We start from the raw sequence: 23,765 nt of genomic DNA, 5'->3' as shown, positions 1-23,765 counted from the left end.
AAACATAGAAATAGACAAACTAGACATGTAACATAGAATGCCTTTTTAGAATGCCCACTCAGATCACACCCTGACCAACCAAAACATAGAAACATACAAAGCAAACTATGGTCAGGGTGTGACATCATGAGAAATAAAGTAACTATGGTGAGACATAGATTTACATAGTAAACTATGGTGAGACATAGATTCACATAGTAAACTATGGTGAGACATAGATGTACATAGTAAACTATGGTGAGACATAGATTCACATAGTAAACTATGGTGAGACATAGATGTACATAGTAAACTATGGTGAGACATAGATTACATAGTAAACTATGGTGAGACATAGATTCACATAGTAAACTATGGTGAGACATAGATTTACATAGTAAACTATGGTGAGACATAGATTTACATAGTAAACTATGGTGAGACATAGATTCACATAGTAAACTATGGTGAGACATAGTTCAAACAATTTGTAAAACTCATATCCTGCCCGAATGCTTGAAAACAAAACAGCACAAAGTAAGGTAATGTGATATTATATCACATAAAAGTGAATGACTGAGATCTGTCCATCCCAGGACCCCTGTCTGCCCAGTGAGACAGGCCTGATCTGTCCATCCCAGGACCCCTGTCTGCCCAGTGAGACAGGCCTGATCTGTCCATCCCAGGACCCCTGTCTGCCCAGTGAGACAGGCCTGATCTGTCCATCCCAGGACCCCTGTCTGCCCAGTGAGACAGGCCTGATCTGTCCATCCCAGGACACCTGTCTGCCCAGTGAGACAGGCCTGATCTGTCCATCCCAGGACACCTGTCTGCCCAGTGAGACAGGCCTGAGTCTGTCCATCCCAGGACCCCTGTCTGCCCAGTGAGACAGGCCTGATCTGTCCATCCCAGGACCCCTGTCTGCCCAGTGAGACAGGCCTGATCTGTCCATCCCAGGACCCCTGTCTGTCCAGTGAGACAGGCCTGATCTGTCCATCCCAGGACCCCTGTCTGCCCAGTGAGACAGGCCTGATCTGTCCATCCCAGGACCCCTGTCTGCCCAGTGAGACAGGCCTGATCTGTCCATCCCAGGACCCCTGTCTGCCCAGTGAGACAGGCCTGATCTGTCCATCCACCTGTCTGCCCAGTGAGACAGGCCTGATCTGTCCATCCCAGGCCCTATCTGCCCAGTGAGACAGGCCTGATCTGTCCATCCCAGGACCCTGTCTGCCCAGTGAGACAGGCCTGATCTGTCCATCAGGACCCCTGTCTGCCCAGTGAGACAGGCCTGATCTGTCCATCCCAGGACCCCTGTCTGTCCAGTGAGATCAGGCCTGATCTGTCCATCCCAGGACCCCTGTCTGCCCAGTGAGACAGGCTTCTGTCCACCCCAGGATCTGACCAGTGAGACAGGCCTGATCTGTCCATCCCAGGACCCTGTCTGCCCAGTGAGACAGGCCTGATCTGTCCATCCCAGGACCCCTGTCTGTCCAGTGAAACAGGCCTGATCTGTCCATCCCAGGACCCCTGTCGTGCCCAGTGAGACAGGCCTGATCTGTCCATCCCAGGAGCTGTCTGTCCAGTGAGACAGGCCTGATCTGTCCATCCCAGGTTGTCTGTCAGTGAATACAAGGACATTTGTCCATCCCAGGATCAATGTTTTCCAGTGAGACAGGCTTGATCTGTCCATCCCAGGACCCCTGTCTGCCCAGTGAGACAGGCCTGATCTGTCCATCCCAGGACCCCTGTCTGCCCAGTGAAACAGGCCTGCACTCTGTCCATCCCAGGACCCCTGTCTGCCCAGTGAGACAGGCCTGATCTGTCCATCCCAGGACAGTTATCTCCTCCAGTGGCTAGGCTAACTGATCTGTCCATCCCAGGTACCCCTGTCTGCCCAGTGAGACAGGCCTATTGTCCATCCCAGGACCCCTGTCTGCCCAGTGAGACAGGCCTGATCTGTCCATCCATCTGCCCAGTGTGAAAGGCCTGATCTGTCCAACCATCTGCCCAGTGAGACAGGCCTGATCTGTCCATCCATCTGCCCAGTGTGAAAGGCCTGATTTGTCCATCCATCTGCCCAATAAAAAGGCCTGATCTGTCCAACCATCTGCCCAGTGAGACAGGCCTGAACTGTCCATCCATCTGCCCAGTTTGAAGAAACCTGAATCTGTCCATCCATCTGTATGCTAAAAAGGCTGATCTGTCACAGCCATCTGCCCAGTGAGACAGGCCTGATAAGTCCATCCATCTGCCCAGTGTGAAAGGCCTGATCTGTCCAACCATCTCCAGTGTGAAAGGCCTGACTTGGGCTTTAGGGAATGTAACAACTGCAGAGATTGATGGGGATGGAAGTTTTGATTGGTTGGGGGACCCTCTGTAAGCTTCAATCAAACAGGCTTAAGTCTATGGAAGGGGTGAGACATATCCAGCTATAGCCTCCTCCTTGTCAGACCTTTCATACAAGTAAAGCATCGAAACGCGCAATTACCTCTTCGAGCTCCTTGTAGTTGCCCTTGTTATCAGAACTTTCTCTCTCATCGTGATCCCTAAGTAAAAGCCAACTCTTGCCGATTAGCTTCTGGTGACCATGTTTCTTCTTACCTTCTCGTTGTTTCATTATTTGAATACAAAGACATTTGTTCATTACATGGTCCTGATTTTTCCTGTGAGAAGCTTGAATCTGATCTGGGCAATGAAAGGGTTCTTCAGCAAACATCCACTACATTGTTGTTAGCGTTAGCTAGCCATTTTGGAGGAGAAAACTGCACTCTGGTAGCAAGACAACGTTAGCTAGCTATTTTGGCCTGGAGAAAACTGCACTCTGGTAGCTAGCTAACGTTAGCTAGCCATTTTGGAGGAGACAACTGCACCCTGGTAGCTAGCTAACGTTAGCACTTGCTACAAAAGTTAGCAAGGCAAATTTAAATAAATTACACTAACTCCAAACAAAAAGAAACTCTAAAACCAAGAAAACAATATATAAGCTAACTCCTCCATCTCCCGTAGTTTGAAAAAACTCATTTGAATTTAATAATACTGTATGCTAAAAATGCTCAACTATCACAATCTCTATCCAATATATCCAATAACTCACCAAGCTTCTCAACACATATAAGTCCCATACACCACTCTAGGTTCAATCTCTGATCCTAGTCCTATGATTGGATGGACAACATGTCAGTTCGTAATGCAAAAGTTTTGATTGGTTGGAGGACGTCCATAGACTTACCGTGTAAGTCTATGGAAGGGGTGAGGCCTAAGAGTCTCCTAGGTTTTGTATTGAAGTCAATGTACCCAGAGGAGGACAGAAACTAGCTGTCCTCCGGCTACACAATGGTGCTACCCTACAGAGGGCTGTTGAGGCTACTGTACACCTTCAATGCAAAACAGTGTTTTAATCCTTTATTTGGTGATGTATAGTTCTATCTAAAAAAGGATAACTTTTTTAATGTTTCATTATTTACAAAAAAATCTGAAATTGACTTGAGTAGGATGGTCCTCCACTTCTTCCTGTGAGGAGCCTCACAATGTAGTCAATCTCAAAACACACACTTTGACTTCTCACCCCATGGGTCTGTATCTGTCCCTCTCTCCATCTCCCCAGCCTGCCACCAAGGAGGGTGGTCTGCCCATGCAGGTGGGTAACAAGACAGAGTGTGGCCTGCTTGGCCTGGTGCTGGACCTGAAGAGAGACTACCAACCCATCCGCAACCAGATCCCAGAGGAGAAACTCTACAAGGTCTACACGCCATTATTGTTTAGGATATGTATGGTGATGGTGGTGGTTGTAGTGGTGGTGATTTTGGTGGTGGTGGTTGTAGTGGTGGTGGTTGTAGTGGTGGTGATGATTGTTTTTTATAATGGTGGTGGTGGTGGTCTAGTGGTGGTGATGATTACTTTTTTTATATATCTAAGTTGTCTCTAACTCTAATTCTGTCTCTAATCCTTATGTCTCTAATTCTGTCTATAATTCTGTCTCTTATTCTAATTATGTCTCTAACTCCTAAGTGGTTCTGTCTCTATTCTGTCTCCAAACTCTAATTCTGTCTCTACCCTCTAGGCTCTACCCTCTAGGCTCTACCCTCTAGGCTCTACCCCCTAGGCTCCAATTCTAGGTTCCTAGGTCTCTAACCCTCTATTCTACCCCCTAGGCTCTGACCCTCCAGGCTCTACACCTTCCCTCGACCAGGAAGTCCATAGGCTCTCCACTGTCATCAAGCCTCTCAGAGCCTCTACCTTCTAGGACCCTCTACAGCAAGGGAGCCTCTGAGATCGTCCTGAAGAAGTGAGGCTTAACAGCTGGATGTCTACCCTCTAGATGCTCTACCCTCTAGGCTCTACCAGAAAGGAAAGCTAGGCTCTACCCTCTAGGCTCTCTACCTTCTAGGCTCTACCCTCTAGGCTCTACCCTCTAGGCTCTACCCTCTAGGCTCTACCCTCTAGGCTCTACCCCTCTACCCTCTAGACTCTACCCTCTACCCTCTAGGCTCTACCCTCTAGGCTCTACCCTCCCTCTAGGCTCTACCCTCTAGGCTCTAGCCCTCTACCCTCTAGGCTCTAGTCCTCTACCCTCTAGCCTCTAGGCTCTGCCCTCTACCCTCTAGGATCTACCCTCTACCTTCTAGGCTCTACCCTCTAGACTCTACCCTCTAGGCTCTACCCTCTACCCTCTAGGCTAGACCTCTAGGCTCTACCCCTCTACCCTCTAGACTCTAGGCTCTACCCTCTAGGCTCTACCCTCTAGGCTCTACCCTCTAGACTCTACCTTCTAGACTCTATCCTCTAGGCTCTACCCTCTAGGCTCTACCCTCTAGGCTCTACCCTCTAGACTCTACCCTCTAGGCTCTAGCCTCTAGGCTCTAGCCCTCTACCCTCTAGGCTCTACCCTCTACCCTCTAGCCTCTAGGCTCTGCCCTCTACCCTCTAGGATCTACCCTCTACCACTACCCTCTAGACTCTACCCTCTAGACTCTACCCTCTAGGCTCTACCCTCTAGGCTCTAGCCCTCTAGACTCTACCCTCTAGACTCTACCCTCTAGCCTCTACCCTCTAGACTCTACCCTCTAGGCTCTACCCTCTAGGCTCTACCCTCTAGCCACTAGGATCTACCCCATAGCCTCTACCCCTAGCCCTTTAGCCTCTACCCCTAGCCTCTACCCTCTACCCTCTAGGCTCTAGCCTCTACCCCCTAGGCTCTAGACTCTACCCTCTAGCCTCTAGGCTCTACCCCCTAGTCTCTAGCCTCTACCCTCTACCCCCTATGCTCTAGCTTCTAGACTCTACCCCCTACCCTCTAGGCTCTACCCCTAGCCTCTACCCCTAGGCTCTACCCTCTAGGCTCTAAGCTCTAGGCTCTACTCTAGGCTCTATGCACTAGTTGAGATCTGACAATCCTCTAAGATCTCCTTAGCAGAGGCCCTAAGGAGCTAGGTGGTTGATTTCGGGGATTGATTGCAGCTACAAACACTGAATTGATGATGTTCGTCACTGATCTACCCAAGGCTTTACCTGTGCTTGTTATCGTATTGTGGCAACCCTGATCTTTAACCTTTCTAACCCCAACCCCCCAGGTGTACTAAGATCCTGAACCAGGAAGGCGAGCCGCGGGTGTTCCGTCCCCGGGACAAGGACGAGATGGTGAAGAAGGTGATCGAGCCGATGGCGTGTGACGGGCTGCGGACCATCTGCGTGGCGTACCGTGACTTCCCTGCCGACCCAGAACCCTCTGGGACAACGAGAACGACATCCTCAATGAGCTGACGGCAGTCTGCGTGGTTGGGATAGAGGACCCTGTCAGACCAGAGGTAGGCTGTGTGTGGTCAGGATGGAGGACCTGTCAGACCAGAGGTAGGCTGTGTGTGGTCAGGATGGAGGACCTGTCAGACCAGAGGTAGGCTGTGTGTGGTCAGGATAGAGGACCCGTCAGACCAGAGGTAGGCTGTGTGTGGTCAGGATGGAGGACCCGTCAGACCAGAGGTAGGCTGTGTGTGGTCAGGATGGAGGACCTGTCAGACCAGAGGTAGGCTGTGTGTGGTCAGGATGGAGGACCTGTCAGACCAGAGTTAGGCTGTGTGTGGTCAGGATAGAGGACCCGTCAGACCAGAGGTAGGCTGTGTGTGGTCAGGATAGAGGACCCGTCAGACCAGAGGTAGGCTGTGTGTGGTCAGGATAGAGGACCCGTCAGACCAGAGGTAGGCTGTGTGTGGTCAGGATAAAGGACCCGTCAGACCAGAGGTAGGCTGTGTGTGGTCAGGATAGAGGACCCTAGGCTGTGTGTGGTCAGGATCAGACCAGAGGTAGGCTGGGCTGTGTGGTCAGGATAGAGGACCCGTCAGACCAGAGGTAGGCTGTGTGTGGTTGGGATAGAGGACCTGTCAGACCAGAGGTAGGCGGTGTGTGGTCAGGATAGAGGACCTGTCAGACCAGAGGTAGGCTGTGTGTGGTTGGGATAGAGGACCCGTCCAGGTAGGCCGTTTTCAGGATAGACCAGAGAGGTAGGCTGTGGTCAGGTAGAGGACCAGGATAGAGGGACCCGTCATTAGACTAACCTCCATTAGGCGGTGTGTGGTCCAGGATAGGACCCTCAGACCAGAGGTAGGCTGTGTCCATGGTACAGGACTACTAGGACTCCATTATACAGACCAGAGGTAGGCTCCTCCATTATACTACTACTCCTCCATTATACCTGTCCTCCATTTATACTACTGTACTACTCCATTATACTACTACTCCCCCATTATACTACTAGGTTCTCCATTATACTACTACTCCCCCATTATACTACCCCTCTGGCGGTTATACTACTACTACTCCATTATACTACTACTCCATTATACCCTCCATTATAATACTACTCCTCTGTTATACTACTCCATTATACCCTCCATTATACTATTACTCCTCCATTTATAGTACTCCTCCATTTACTACTACTCCTCCATTATACTACTACTCCTCCATTATACTACTACTCCTCCATTTACTCCTCCTCTAGGAAGTATAATCCATTATTTTAATCCTCCATTATTTTACTACTCTATTATACATATCCATGTTTTAATGCACTTACTTTTCTGTTATGACTATCCATTAATGCATACCTCCATTATAATGCATCCATATGTTATAATGCATCATATGTTATAATGCATACATATCCATTATAATACTACTCCCCCATTATACTACATACTCATCCATTTTACTACTAATCCTCCATTATACTACATACTGTTTCCATTATACTACCATATAATGGCCATTTTACTACTACTCCTCCATTATACTACTACTGTTATAATGCATACATATGCTATAATGCATACATATGTTTTAATGCATACATATGTTTTAATGCATACATATGAAAGTATAATGCATACATATGTTATAATGCATACATATGTTTTAATGCATAGATATGTTTTAATGCATGCTTAGGTTATGACCAAAGAGAATATAAACGGTGGCATACACAATGAATCAGCATGGAGGGGAGAGAGGGGAGAAAGAGAGAGAGAAGAGAGAGAAAATAAGATGTTACCAGTGACTTTAGTGCTTCTTGTTACCAAGTCACCTTCCAACGCTCTCCATTTTTTATGAGTTTCTCCTCTTTTACCCTTCTCTGCACTTATCTAGGGAATGGGGGCTGGAACTGGGCCAGAACTCTAGAACTGTGCCAGATGCTAGAACTGGGCCAGAACTCTAGAACTGGGCCAGAACTCTAGAACTGGGTCCCTGTCCAGATATAGAAGTATCATATCACTGTCCCCCCAAGGTGTCTGGAAACAGAAGACAAAGGGTTGTGAGACATGGGTTTGATTTTAGACACATTGAAAGTGGGATGTATACAGAGGGTACAGGGCAACAGAAGACAAACAGCAGAGGGGCATAATTACCTTGGAGATAGGGAAAGTGCCGATAAACGGGGAAAGTTTGCAGGTAGATCCCGGTTGGACAGCCATACCTTCTGACCGAGACAATACTGGGGAGCCCGGGGTCCGGTGGCAGTCCGCTTGTTGTCGGAACCTGGGAGGTGACTCAGTCCTTGAGAAGGACAGACATCTGGGAGACCAGCCAGAGGTATGCAGAGTCTTCTTCTCAGAGACAGAGATGAATACGGAACACTCAAAGGACGAGAGTCCCATGGAAGAGCAAGGAAGGGTGTTGCGGGCGTATTCGGCCCACACTAGTTGCTGGCTCCTGATGGTGGGATTGGCGGAGACCAGGCAGTGAAGAGTCGTTTCCATGTCTTGGTTGGCTCGTCCGACTGGCCGTTGGACTGGTGGTGGAACCCGACGGAAGGAGAACCGAGGACTCCGCCATGGGGTGGCCGATGACCCAATGAGCGTCAGCAGAACGCATCTTCCAGAAACGGATCCTGGAGAACCGAGGGACTCCATTGGAGACAAGGACACCGGGAATCCATGGATCCCCTTCCTGTATCCGCACCAGGTGGTAGGCGTTCCGTGGTCCAGCATGGGGAACACAGCGTTTTTCACTGTGATGTCGTTAACCTTTCTAGCACAGGCATTCCACTAGCGGAACCCCTCGACACCTTGTGAATCTACCCATCGTGTCCGATTTCAAAACGGCTTTACAGTGAAATCGCAACATATGATTATGTTACGTCAGAGCCAAGTCACAAACACACAGTGTTTTCCAGCCAAAGATAGAGTCACAAAAGCAGGAAGAGATAAAATTAATCACTAACCTTTGATGATCTTCATCAGATGACACTCATAGGACATCATGTTACACAATACATGCATGTTTGTTCGATAATGTGCATATTTATATATAAATATAAATCTCAGTTTACATAGGCGCGTTACGTGCAGTAATGTTTTGATTCCAAAACATCCGGTGATTTTGCAGAGAGCCACATCAAATCCCAGAAATACTCATAATAAAAGATACAAGTGTTATTCACAGAATTAAAGATAGACTTCTCCTTAATGCGACCGTTGTGTCAGATTTTTTAAAAACTTTACGGAAAAAGCATAATCTGAGTACGGCGCTCAGAGCCCAATCCAGCCCAAGAAATATTTGCCATGTTGGAGTCAACAGAAGTTAGAAATAACATTATAAATATTCACTTACCTTTGATGATCTTCATCAGAATGCATTCCCAGGAATCCCAGTTCGACAATAAATGACAGATTTTTTCCATAAAGTCCATAATTTATGTCCAAATAGCCACTTGTTGTTAGCGTGTTCAGCCCAGTAATCCATCTTCATGAGGCGTGAGCACTTCCTCCAGACAAAAAATCGAAAAGTTACGTTACAGGTCATAGAAACATGTCAAACGATGTATGGAATCAATCTTTAGGATGTTTAACATAAAACTTCATTAATGTGCCAACCGGAGAATTCCATTGTCTGTAGAAAAGCACTGGAACGAGAGATAACTCTGTCTGAGACACTCTGCCAGACCCATGACTCATTTAGCTCCCATTCCCCCTCCTTTATAGCAGAAGCCTGAAAAAGTTTCTAAAGACGGTTGACATCTAGTGGAAGCCGTAAGAAGTGCAACTTGACCCCATAAACACTGTGTATTCGGAAGGCCAAGCTTTGAAAAACTACAAACCTCAGATCTCCCACTTCCTGGTTGGATTTTTCTCAGGTTTTCACCTGCCATATGAGTTCTGTTATACTCACAGACATCATTCAAACATTTTTAGAAACTTCAGAGGGTTTTCTATCCAATACTACTAATAATATGCATATATTAGTATCTGGGACAGAGTAGGAGGCAGTTCACTCTGGGCACGCTATTCATCCAAAACTGAAAATGTTACCCCCTATCCCAAGCAGGTTAAGGCCCCGATAGTCAATGCACAGGCACAGGGTTCTGTCCTTCTTCTCCAAAAGAAGAACCCTGCCCCAGCGGGGAGGCAGAAGGATGGATGAACCCTGCAGCTACGGAGTCCTCAATGTAGGTCTCCATAGCCTTGCTTCCAGACCCGGCAAAGACACAGTACAGTCGTCACCGGGGCAGAGTGGTGCCTGGGAGAATCCCGCAGTCATATGGTCAGTGCGGCAGAAGCTAAGTAGCCCGAATCTTACTGAACACCTTTCGGAGGTCCTGGTACTCCGCGGGAATGGCGGAGAGGTCCGGGGCAACTTCCAAGCCCACAGGAAGACGTGCGCTGACTTCCAGGCAATTGGTGTGGCAGAATGGGCTCCAGCGTATAATGGCACCAGCAGTCCAGTCTATGATGGGATTGTGTTGCTGAAGCCAAGAGAATCCCAGTACCATGGGAACCGGAGGAGACTTAATCAGCATAAATTGGATTGCCTCGCTGTGATTCCCTGACACCCGAGTGGTATTGTGAGTGACCCGTCCATGGGAATGGAGAGGGGCTGAGTGGGGATGCCCAGCTCGGAGGCCAGGGTAGCAAACAAAAAACTCATCGGCCCAAGAATTGATGTGTACCCAGAGAGATTTCTACTGGTTCCCCAGAGCAGGATGGCATGGAAAGGGACACGAGTAAGGGGAGAGGAAAAGTTCTCCATTAGACCCACCAAAGGACTTGCCCCCTTCTTGATGAGACCGGTTTGAGAATGGGCAATTAGCAATTAGCTGCGAAATGTCCCGTAGCTCCACAATATAGACAGCTCTGGGTGTGGAGTCAAAGTATGCGCTCAGTCAATCTAGTCCTGCCTGGACTCCGGAGGAGGCGAAGTCAGCAGCCCTCAGTGATTCCTGAGAGAACTCGGGTGACGTCGTCGGGTTTACTCGGACAGACTTCAAAAGTTTCTGGGAATCTTCGGAGGCAAGGTGGGATTCGAGGCGAACAAGGGAGAGGGTGAACAAGGAGACAAGGCACAGATTATCATCTACATTCTCGATGCCGCCCATCGATCCGGATGGTCAGTTCCCAGGCTGCAAGCTCATCTTTGACCACCTCTGATAATAATGGGTTCCAGGCACTCTCAGCTACCAACGTGCGAAAATACACTGCCTAGTCTGCCACATTACGGGAGCCTTGACGTAGTCTTGGAGCAGCTTACAACCGAGAATCAAACACCTTCCCGAACTTCCGTCACAAACTCCTCTAGACTGGAGGCAGATGGCCGACTGTTGCTCCCACACCGCCGTGGCCCAGGCGAGTGCCCTCCCGGACATCAGCGTTATGATGTACGCTATCCTCGAGCGGTCTGAGGGGAACAAAGAAAGCTGCAGCTCAAAATGTGGAGGCACTGGGAGAAAAGCCCGGAAGGTTCGGAAATCTCCAGTGTCGCGCTCTGGAGGAGGTATGTGGGGTTTTCGGGACACTGGGGTAGACTGGGAGATTATGGGTTTGACCCGCTGCCCAGTGGGGAATCCGTGGAATTGCTCCAGCAAAGTTTTGCACTCCTGGTCATGGCAGTCTTTCAGGGAGTCCCTCCATAAGAATTTGCAGTACATCCTCGTGTCGTCCAATGGTTGCTCCTTGCAGTGAGACAGCATTGTGGAGCTGGTCTGAGTCTGCTGGGTCGGTCATGGCCAGTTCCTACTATCACGTTTTAGGGAAGACCCTGTAACAAATGTCAAAGTAACACATGTGTATTATTAGAACAAGGGGCAAAACGACAGGTCAAGGGCAGGCAGAGGTCAGTAATCCAGATCAGAGTACAAAAGGTACAGAACGGCAGGCAATCTCAGGGTCAGGGCAGGCAGAGCTCAGTAATCCAGATCAGAGTACAAAAGGTACAAAACGGCAGGCAGTCTCAGGGTCAGGGCAGGGTCAATAATCCAGTGTGGTGGGACAAGGTACAGGACAGCAGGAAGGCTCAGGGTAAGGGCAGGCAGAACGGTCAAAACCGGGAAAACTAGAAAACAGGTACTATAGAAAAGACAGGAGCAAGGGAAAAATGCTGGTAAGCTTTAACAAACAAAACGACCTGGCAAAATGACCTGGCAACAGACAAACAGAGAACACATATCACTAGCCACTTTAAACAATGCTACCTAATATAATGTTTACATACCCTACATTATTCATCTCATATGTGTACGTATATACTGTACTCTATATCATCTACTGCATCTTTATGGAATACATGTATCACTAGCCACTTTAACTATGCCACTTTGTTTACATACTCATCTCATATGTATATATGTACTCGATACCATCTACTGTATCTTGCCTATGCTGCTCTGTACCATCACTCATTCATATATCTTTATGTACATATTCTTTATCCCCTTACACTGTGTATAAGACAGTAGATTAGGAATTGTTAGTTAGATTACTTGTTGGTTATTACTGCATTGTCGGAACTAGAAGCACAAACATTTCGCTACACTCGCATTAACATCTGCTAACCATGTGTATGTGACAAATAAAATTTGATTTGATTTGACTTGCCTAAAATTTGATTTGATGATTTGATTACAACCATTCTACCCAGGACCTTCACCATTATACTTACCAACAGAGCAACAGTAACATTATATTATTATAATACTCTCTCCAGGTCCTCACCCTTTCCCTAAGTCGGGTGCTAACCCAGAGAGGAAGAAGTCTCCAGCCACTTTCCCCAGGACCTTCACTCTGCCCAGAACCTCCCCAGAACCTTACTGCATGGTCGGAACTAGAAGCACAAGCATTTCGCTACTCTCGCATTAACATCTGCTAGCCATGTGTATATAACAAATAACATTTGATTTGATTTGACTTGCCTAGTTAAAATAAAGGTTACATTTTTAAAGAAGTCACCCAACAGTACAGTACAGCCAACCAGGCAAGATATACCCCCACCCACTTTGCCAAAGCACAGCCCCCACACCACTAGAGGGATATCTTCAACCACCAACTTACCATCCTGAGACACGGCTGAGTGTTGCCCACAAAGATCTCTCCGCCACGGTTTGAACCCGAGAGGGCGCAAGTCCATACAGGAAGTTCACCTCAATCACCTCAACCCACTCAAGTCGAGAATAGCAAAAAAATATCTGTCATGACGTGATGAACTCCTCCAAGGGACGGCAAGAAAAGCACTAGCAAGCCAGTGACTCAGCCCCCATAATAGGGTCAGAGGCAGAGAATCCCAGTAATGCCAATCAATAATCAATGAACAGCAGTGTAATCGTGGTGCTACATCTAATCAATAATCATTTTAGCAGCAGTGTACACACACACACACACACACACACACGTAACGCTCCTCCTCCACAACACCAGCTGCAGCTGATGCTCTAAATGATTTGGTTCTCCTGTGATGGTGCCAGCAAGGCAGGATGTGTTGCTCTACCGTTGGTTCTCCTGTGATGGTGCCAGCGAGGCAGGATGTGTTGCTCTACTGTTGGTTCTCCTGCGATGGTGCCAGCGAGGCAGGATGTGTTGCTCTACTGTTGGTTCTCCTGTGATGGTGCCAGCGAGGCAGGATGTGTTGCTCTACTGTTGGTTCTCCTGCGATGGTGCCAGTGAGGCAGGATGTGTTGCTCTACCGTTGGTTTTCCTGTGATGGTGCCAGCGAGGCAGGATGTGTTGCTCTACCGTTGGTTCTCCTGCGATGGTGCCAGTGAGGCAGGATGTGTTGCTCTACCGTTGGTTTCCTGTGATGGTGCCAGCGAGGCAGGATGTGTTGCTTTACCGTTGGTTCTCCTGTGATGGTGCCAGCGAGGCAGGATGTGTTGCTTTACCGTTGGTTCTCCTGTGATGGTGCCAGCGAGGCAGGATGTGTTGCTCTACCATTGGTTCTCCTGTGATGGTGCCAGCGAGGCAGGATGTGTTGCTCTACCGTTGGTTCTCCTGTGATGGTGCCAGCGAGGCAGGATGTGTTGCTTTGTAGAGGAAAGATAGCCCACAGTGAACTGAACGTAGTGTGTGAGTGTGCGTGCGTTTGTGCATGCGTGTGTGTGCTTGTTTGCATCCTGTGTGAATTAATTGGTAGTTACATGGCAGTAATAATGACAGGGTCGTGGGTTCAATTCCTGTTGGGGCCATTTTATATTCAAATAAAAACACTCACTGTGTTGTTAGTCAGTTTGGATTTACCATGTAAATAGGGTAAACGTCATATCGTCTGCGTGTGCCCTGCAGGTACCAGATGCCATTATAAGGTGCCAGCGTGCGGGAATCACGGTGCGCATGGTGACAGGTGACAACATCAACACGGCCAGGGCCATCGCCATCAAGTGTGGCATCATCCACCCTGGAGAAGACTTCCTCTGTATCGATGGAAAGGAGTTCAACAGGAGGATCCGCAACGAGAAGGGAGAGGTATGCTGCAGCAGAGAGAGAGAGAGAGAGAGAGAGAGAGAGAGAGCGAGAGAGAGAGAGAGAGAGAGAAAGATAAAGAGACAGAGAGAGAGACAGAGAAAGAAAGAGAAAAGAGACAGAGAGAGAGACAGAGAAAGAGAGACAGAAAGAGAGAGAAAGAGAGAGACAGACAGAGAGAGAGAGAGAGAGAGAGAGAGAGAGACAGAGAGACAGAGAGCAGAGAGAGAGAGAGAGAGAGAGAGAGAGACAGACAGACAGAGAGAGAGAGAGAGAGAAGAGGTACAGTGCTCTTGTGCATCTCTCAGATGAGAGCTATGATCCCTTATTTCTGGGGTTTTCACGCTCAACAGTTTTTATAATATGTTATTTGCAGTTGGTGGGGGGAGGGGGGTGCAACTCCATATTAGGAAGATCTCAGGAAACACAGATAAAAGACCCAGGTTCTGATAGATGAACATAGGTTCTGATAGATGAACATAGATAAAATACCTTAAGGTTCTGATAGATGTACATGTACCTTCTCCTCTGTAGGTTGAGCAGGAGCGCATGGACAAGGTGTGGCCTAAACTGCGAGTCCTGGCTAGATCCTCCCCTACTGATAAACACACACTGGTTAAAGGTGAGAGAGCGGCCCCACTTCCACTCCTCTCTACTGTATTCTGTTCATCTGAACTGAACCCCTGTGTGTTGTCCTCTAGGCATCATAGACAGCTGCTTGACAGACCAGAGACAAGTGGTGGCGGTGACAGGAGACGGGACTAACGATGGACCAGCCCTGAAGAAGGCTGATGTGGGCTTTGCCATGGTAGGACCTGGGGCTGGAGGCATAATGCATCTACCTTACTGTACCGTACTGCACCACAGCACACCACAGCACACCACACCACAATATACCACAACACCACCACAACAACACCCCAACACACCACAATAATTAATCAATCAATCAATCAAACGTATTTATATAGCCCTTCTTACATCAGCTGATATCTCAAAGTGCTGTACAGAAACCCAGCCTAAAACCCCAAACAGCAAGCAATGCAGGTGTAGAAGCACGGTGGTTAGGAAAAACTCCCTAGAAAGGCCAAAACCTAGAGAGGAACCAGGCTATGTGGGGTGGCCAGTCCTCTTCTGACTGTGCCGGGTGGAGATTATAAACCTAGAGAGGAACCAGGCTATGTGGGGTGGAGATATTATAAACCTAGAGAGGAACCAGTCTATGAGGGGTGGCCAGTCCTCTTCTGGCTGTGCTGGGTGGAGATTATAAACCTGGAGAGGAACCAGGCTATGGGGTGGCCAGTCCTCTTCTGTCTGTGCCGGGTGGAGATTATAAACCTAGAGAGGAACCAGGCTATGTGGGGTGGAGATTATAAACCTAGAGAGGAACCAGTCTATGAGGGGTGGCCAGTCCTCTTCTGGCTGTGCTGGGTGGAGATTATAAACCTAGAGAGGAACCAGGCTATGAGTGGTGGCCAGTCCTCTTCTGGCTTTGCCAGGATGAGATTATAACAGAACATGGTGTTCATAAATGACCAGCATGGTCAAATAATAATAATCACAGTAGTTGTCAAGGGTACAGCAAGTCAGCACCTCAGGAGTAAATGTCAGTTGGCTTTTCATAGCCGGTCATTCAGAGTATCTCTACCACTCCTGCTGTCTCTGGACAGCAGGTCTGGGACAGGTAGCACGTCCGGTGAACAGGTCAGGGTTTCCGCAGGCAGAAAAGTTGAACCTGGAGCAGCAGCAGGCAAGATGTTCAAATGTTCATAAATGACCAGCATGGTCCAATAATAATTAGGCAGAACAGTTGAAACTGGAGCAGCAGCACGGCCAGGTGGACTGGGGACAGCAAGGAGTCATCTTGTCAGGTAGTCCTGAGGCATGGTCCTAGGGCCCTGGTCCTCCGAGAGAGAAAGAAAGAGAAAGAAATAATTGGAGAGAGCATACTTAGATTCACACAGGACACCGGAGAGGACAGGAGAAGTACTCCAGATATAACAAACTGACCCCAGCCCCCGACACATAAACTACTGCAGCATAAATACTGGAGGCTGAGACAGGAGGGGTCAGGAGACACTGTGGCCCCATCCGATGATACCCCGGACAGGACCAAACAAGAAGGATATAACCCCACCCACTTTCCCAAAGCACAGCCCCCACACCAACACCACAACAACACCATAGATGATAGTAACTCTCAAGTAGCTGATCCGTCATCAGTATTGTAGAGTAATTCTAATGTTAACGTAAAATTTGAATGGAAAAGCTGTTCCTATCAGCATTGACACTTAGCTAGCTACAACTACTATGACAGATGTAGCATTACAGCTCACTACAACTACTATGACAGATGTAGAATTACAGCTAGATACAACTACTATGACAGCTGTAGCATTACAGCTAGCTACAACTACTATGACAGCTGTAGCATTACAGCTAGCTACTATGACTACTATGACAGACAGCTGTAGCATTACAGCTAGCTACAACTACTATGACAGATGTAGCATTACAGCTAGCTACAACTACTATGACAGATGTAGCATTACAGCTAGATACAACTACTATGACATGTAGCATTACAGCTTGCTACAACTACTATGACAGATGTAGCATTGCTAGCATGATACAACTACTATGACATGTAGCATTACAGCTAACTACAACTACTATGATTCATGTAGCATTACAGCTAACTACAACTACTATGATTCATGTAGCATTACAGCTAACTACAACTACTATGACAGATGTAGCATTACAGCTAACTACAACTACTATGACATGTAGCATTACAGCTAACTACAACTTCTATGATTCATGTAGCATTACAGCTAACTACAACTACTATGATTCATGCATTACAGCTAACTCATGTAGCATTACAGCTACAACTACTATGACAGATGTAGCATTACAACTTACTATGATGATTCATTGCTAGCTACAACTACTATGATGATTCATGTAGCATTAGCGACAGATGTAGCATTACAGCTAACTACAACTACTATGATTCATGTAGCATTACAGCTAACTACAACTACTATGACAGATGTAGCATTACAGCTAACTACAACTACTATGATTCAGATGTAGCATTACAGCTAACTACAACTACTATGATGATTCATGTAGCATTACAGCTAACTACAACTACTATGACAGATGTAGCATTACAGCTAGCTACAACTACTATGATTCATGTAGCATTACAGCTATTTTTTATTGTCTCTCTCTTTATTCATTAAAAATTGTTATTTTACCTTTATTTAACCAGGCAAGTCAGTTAAGAGCAAATTCTTATTTTCAATGACAGCCTAGGAACAGTGGGTTAACTGCCTGTTCAGGGGCAGAACGACAGATTTGTACCTTGTCAGCTCAGGGGTTTGAACTTGCAGCCTTCCGGTTACTCGTCTACACTCTATCCACTAGGCTACCCTGCCACCCTGCCGCTAGCGACAACTACTATGACTCACTGTAGTAACCTTGACATGTCCTGGTATAACCCACGCAGCATCCTCACCACTACACTGTAACCCCACCAGCCCTGCTGTAGATACAGTGGAACAGGCCTGCCCCTAGTGGACAGATGGGATAAACACAATCGGAAATACTGTGACATTGCATTTCAGATCACTGCAATGCACATGCAGTACAATATGATGGTGCTCGATTCACATATAAAATAAGGAATAACTAAATTATGTTTATTTCGTTATCTGAATCTCCATATCTGTAACTATATTTACATTTTTGGGATGAGTTTGCACACTTTTATTTCCCCAAATCAGAATAATGAATGACTAAATATTCGTACTTAGGTGATATTGTGATAGTATCTTCTATGACTGACGAATCACAGCCGTCGTCGATAGTGATTACTTTGTGATGTGACGGAGGACACCTAACTTATTTCAACGTGTGCAGTACAGCGGAGTCAGACAGTACACAGCAGTGCAGTAAATGTCTACATTTATATTCCTATTTATTAAAGATATATTAATAAAAATATATTTAAAGATGTTGGGGAACAATGTAGACATGTTTACGTTTCTCCAAAACAGCACTAACTGTCTGTTTTTGTTTGTTCTCTCTCTTCAATAGCAGATGATTTCTGCTCTTTTTGCTGTTTCATGATCAGGAATAGGAATCCTTCCATGCCATTGTGAAACAAATTAAATATTAGTAGGATTATATTTGAATAAAGTGTTTGTTTTAAAGTTTCTGCTCTTAAACGGGATCAATTATCTCAGTCAGGGCCTCCCGGGTGGCGCAGTGGTCAAGGTCGCTGTACTGCAGCGCCACCAGAGACTCTGGGTTCGCGCCCAGGCTCTGTCGTAACCGGCCGTGACCAGGAGGTCCGTGGGCTAGCGTCGTCTGGGTTAGGGAGGGTTTGGCCAGTAGGGAAATCCTTGTCTCATCACGCACCAGTGACTCCTGTGGCGGCTGGGCGCAGTGCACGCTGACCAAGGTTGCCATGTGCACGGTGTTTCCTCTGACACATTGGTGCGGCTGGCTTCCGGGTTGGATGCGCGCTGTGTTAAGAAGCAGTGCGGCTTGGTTGGGTTGTGTATCGGAGGACGCATGACTTTCAACCTTTGTCTGTGGAGTTGGTCAACCTTTGCTGCTATAATTGCCTACCATCTTCTGGGAAGGCTTAAAAAATAAATAAAATATGCTATTATAATCACCACTTTTCTGGGAAGGCTTTCCACTAGATGTTGGAACATTGCTGCTATAGCATCCTCCACTCTTCTGGGAAGGCTTTTTGACTATAATCTAGGAACCATGTTTGCTATAACATCCTCCACTACTATGTGGGAAGGCTTTCCATTGCTAGAATAATCTGGAAATTGCTGCTATAACAACCTCCTTTCTTTTGGAAGGCTTTCCACTAGATGGAGGAACAGTTTGCTGACTCATAACATTTTCCCACTATTGTTTGTTCTGGGAAGGCTTTCAACTAGATGTTGGAACATGCTGCTATAACATCCTCCACTCTTCTGGGAAGGCTTTCCACTAGATGTTGGAACATTGCTGCTATAACATCCTCCACTTTTCTGGGAAGGCTTCCACTAGATGTAGGAGCATTGCTGCTATAACAGCCTCCACTCTTCTTGGAAGGCTTTCCACTAGATGTTGGTACATTGCTGCTATAACAGCCTCCACTCTTCTGGGAAGGCTTTCCACTTGATTTAGGAACCATGCTGCTATAACATCCTCCACTCTTCTGGGAAGGCTTTCACTAGATGTTGGAACATTGCTGCTATAACATCCTCCACTCTTCTGGGAAGGCTTTCCACTTGATTTAGGAACCATGCTGCTATAACAGCCTCCACTCTTCTGGGAAGGCTTTCCACTAGATGTTGGAACATTGCTGTCATAACAGCCATAAGAGCATTGTTAAGTCGCTCTGATGTTAATTAGGCCTGTCTAAATGACTTAAATCATCCCAAAGGAGTTCAAATGCAGTGTTCAGCCAGTATTAATGGACCATACCTCTTCTTCTGCAGGGAGCATTTCATGCTGAAACATTAAGGACCTTCTCCAAACTCTTCTCAAAGTTGCACAGGGTTTAGCTTGTATTAAAGCCATACCTCTTCTCTCTGCAGGGTTCAGCCGGTATTAAAAAACCATACCTCTTCTCTCTGCAGTTGGCACTATGCATTGGGGCCGTTATTAAACCAAACCAGATTTCTCTCTGGATGGTGGTATGATTGGAACCGGTATTACACCACTCATATGGTGATCTGAGGCAGGTTTGTGGCTGCTCGGCCATGGAAACCCATTTCATGATGCTCTAACAGCCATTGTGCTGATGTGGCTTTGAGGCAGTTTTGGAACTCTGCAGTGACTGTTGCAACAGAGGACAGACTTCAGCACTCAGTGGTCCTGTTCTGTAGTGGTGGCCTTCACTGGGGCCTGCTGCATCACACAGGTCATGCTCAGCAGTGTAATCAGAATGAACAGTGAGGGTGACAAGGACATCCCTGCATTGTACCCCCTTTGAACAGGCGTGCCATTCCATTGGTTGGCAAACTGTGACACTGGAGCTGGAGGGTTTTCATCGATCCTGTGAAATAGAAACCAAACCTGTTGTGCAGCGTACTCCGGGTTGAGACCTTTTCTCTCTCCGTTTTGTTCCAGACGTTTCCACTTCCACAATAATACCACTTATATCTCTGCAGGGTTCAGCCGGTATTAAACCATACTTCTTCTCTCTGCAGGGTACAGCCGGTATTAAACCATACCTCTTCTCTCTCCAGGATTCAGCCATGGTATTAAACCATACCTCTTCTCTCTGCAGGGTTCAGCCGGTATTAAACCATACCTTTTCTCTCTCTGCAGGGTTCAGCTGGTATTAAACCATACCTCTTCTCTCTGCAGGGTTCAGCCGGTATTAAACCAGACCTCTTCTCTCTGCAGGGTTCAGCCAGTATTAAACCATACTTCTCTCTCTCTGCAGGGTTCAGCCGGTATTAAACCATACCTCTTCTCTCTGCAGGGTTCAGCCGGTATTAAACCATACCTCTTCTCTCTGCAGGGTTCAGCCAGTATTAAACCAGACCTTTTCTCTCTCTGCAGGGTTCAGCCGGTATTAAACCAGACCTCTCCTCTCTGCAGGGTTCAGACGGTATTAAACCATACCTCTTCTCTCTGCAGGGTTCAGCCGGTATTAAACCATACCTCTTCTCTCTGCAGGGTTCAGCTGGTATTAAACCATACCTCTCTTTCTCCAGGGTTCAGACGGTATTAAACCATTCCTCTCCTCTCTGCAGGGTTCAGCCGGTATTAAACCATACCTCTTCTCTCTGCAGGGTTTAGCCGGTATTAAACCATTCCTCTTCTCTCTGCAGGGTTCAGCCGGTATTAAACCATTCCTCTTCTCTCTGCAGGGTTCAGCCAGTATTAAACCATACCTCTTCTCTCTGCAGGGTTCAGCCGGTATTAAACCATTCCTCTTCTCTCTGCAGGGTTCAGCCAGTATTAAACCATTCCTCTTCTCTCTGCAGGGTTCAGCTGGTATTAAACCATTCCTCTTCTCTGCAGGGTTCAGCCGGTATTAAACCATTCCTCTTCTCTCTGCAGGGTTCAGCCAGTATTAAACCATTCCTCTTCTCTCTGCAGGGTTAGCCAGTATTAAACCATTCCTCTTCTCTCTGCAGGGTTCAGCCAGTATTAAACCATTCCTCTTCTCTCTGCAGGGTTCAGCCAGTATTAAACCATACCTCTTCTCTCTGCAGGGTTCAGCCGGTATTAAACCATTCCTCTTCTCTCTGCAGGGTTCAGCCAGTATTAAACCATTCCTCTCCTCTCTGCAGGGTTCAGCTTGTATTAAACCATACCTCTTCTCTCTGCAGGGTTCAGCCGGTATTAAACCATTCCTCTTCTCTCTGCAGGGTTCAGCCAGTATTAAACCATTCCTCTCCTCTCTGCAGGGTTCAGCTGGTATTAAACCATTCCTCTCCTCTCTGCAGGGTTCAGCCAGTATTAAACCATTCCTCTTCTCTCTGCAGGGTTCAGCCAGTATTAAACCATTCCTCTTCTCTCTGCAGGGTTCAGCCAGTATTAAACCATTCCTCTCCTCTCTGCAGGGTTCAGCCGGTATTAAACCATTCCTCTCCTCTCTGCAGGGTTCAGCCAGTATTAAACCATTCCTCTTCTCTCTGCAGGGTTCAGCCAGTATTAAACCATTCCTCTCCTCTCTGCAGGGTTCAGCCAGTATTAAACCATTCCTCTCCTCTCTGCAGGGTTCAGCTGGTATTAAACCATTCCTCTCCTCTCTGCAGGGTTCAGCCAGTATTAAACCATTCCTCGCCTCTCTGCAGGGTTCAGCCAGTATTAAACCATTCCTCTCTCTCTGCAGGGTTCAGCCAGTATTAAACCATTCCTCTCCTCTCTGCAGGGTTCAGCTGGTATTAAACCATTCCTCTTCTCTCTGCAGGGTTCAGCCGGTACAGACGTGGCCAGGAGGCGTCTGACATCATATGCAGGTTTAACTTCAGTAGCATAGTGAAGGCTGTGATGTCTTCGACAGCATCTCCAAGTTCCTCCAGTTCCAGCTGACTGTCAACGTGGTGGCTGTCATAGTGGCCTTCACTGGGGCCTGCATCACACAGGTAATAAACACACAGCTGACTGTCAGCATGGTGGCTGTCATAGTGGCCTTCACTGCGGCCTGCATCACACAGGTAATAAACACACAGCTGACTGTCAACATGGTGGCTGTCATAGTGGCCTTCACTGGGGCCTGCATCTCCACAGGTAATAAACACACAGCTGACTGTCAACATGGTGGCTGTCATAGTGGCCTTCACTGGGGCCTGCATCACACAGGTAATAAACACACAGCTGACTGTCAACATGGTGGCTGTCATAGTGGCCTTCACTGGGGCCTGCATCACACAGGTAATAAACACACAGCTGACTGTCAACATGGTGGCTGTCATAGTGGCCTTCACTGGGGCCTGCATCACACAGGTAATAAACACACAGCTGACTGTCAACATGGTGGCTGTCATAGTGGCCTTCACTGGGGCCTGCATCACACAGGTAATAAACACACAGCTGACTGTCAACATGGTGGCTGTCATAGTGGCCTTCACTGGGGCCTGCATCACACAGGTAATAAACAGACAGCTGACTGTCAACATGGTGGCTGTCATAGTGGCCTTCACTGGGGCCTGCATCACACAGGTAATAAACACACAGCTGACTGTCAACATGGTGGCTGTCATAGTGGCCTTCACTGGGGCCTGCATCACACAGGTAATAAACACACAGCTGACTGTCAACATGGTGGCTGTCATAGTGGCCTTCACTGGGGCCTGCATCACACAGGTAATAAACACACAGCTGACTGTCAACATGGTGGCTGTCATAGTGGCCTTCACTGGGGCCTGCATCACACAGGTAATAAACACACAGCTGACTGTCAACATGGTGGCTGTCATAGTGGCCTTCACTGGGGCCTGCATCACACAGGTAATAAACACACAGCTGACTGTCAACATGGTGGCTGTCATAGTGGCCTTCACTGGGGCCTGCATCACACAGGTAATAAACACACAGCTGACTGTCAACATGGTGGCTGTCATAGTGGCCTTCACTGCGGCCTGCATCACACAGGTAATAAACACACAGCTGACTGTCAACATGGTGGCTGTCATAGTGGCCTTCACTGGGGCCTGCATCACACAGGTAATAAACACACAGCTGACTGTCAACATGGTGGCTGTCATAGTGGCCTTCACTGGGGCCTGCATCACACAGGTAATAAACACACAGCTGACTGTCAACATGGTGGCTGTCATAGTGGCCTTCACTGGGGCCTGCGTCACACAGGTAATAAACACACAGCTGACTGTCAACATGGTGGCTGTCATAGTGGCCTTCACTGGGGCCTCCATCACACAGGTAATAAACACACAGCTGACTGTCAACATGGTGGCTGTCATAGTGGCCTTCACTGGGGCCTGCATCACACAGGTAATAAACACACAGCTGACTGTCAACATGGTGGCTGTCATAGTGGCCTTCACTGGGGCCTGCATCACACAGGTAATA

General features: G+C 47.5%; 1 pseudogene; it reads left to right on the top strand.

Moving 5' to 3' along the window:
- The window catches only part of LOC135540434 (plasma membrane calcium-transporting ATPase 2-like), a 239,611-nt pseudogene that overhangs the window by 158,465 nt on the left and 57,381 nt on the right, over window positions 1–23,765 (top strand).

The sequence above is a fragment of the Oncorhynchus masou genome, chromosome 5 (genome assembly GCF_036934945.1).
Source record: "Oncorhynchus masou masou isolate Uvic2021 chromosome 5, UVic_Omas_1.1, whole genome shotgun sequence".
In the NCBI taxonomy this organism is placed as follows: domain Eukaryota; kingdom Metazoa; phylum Chordata; class Actinopteri; order Salmoniformes; family Salmonidae; genus Oncorhynchus; species Oncorhynchus masou.
Note: the sequence above shows the minus strand (reverse complement) of the source record. Positions and strands in the feature narration are given on the sequence as shown.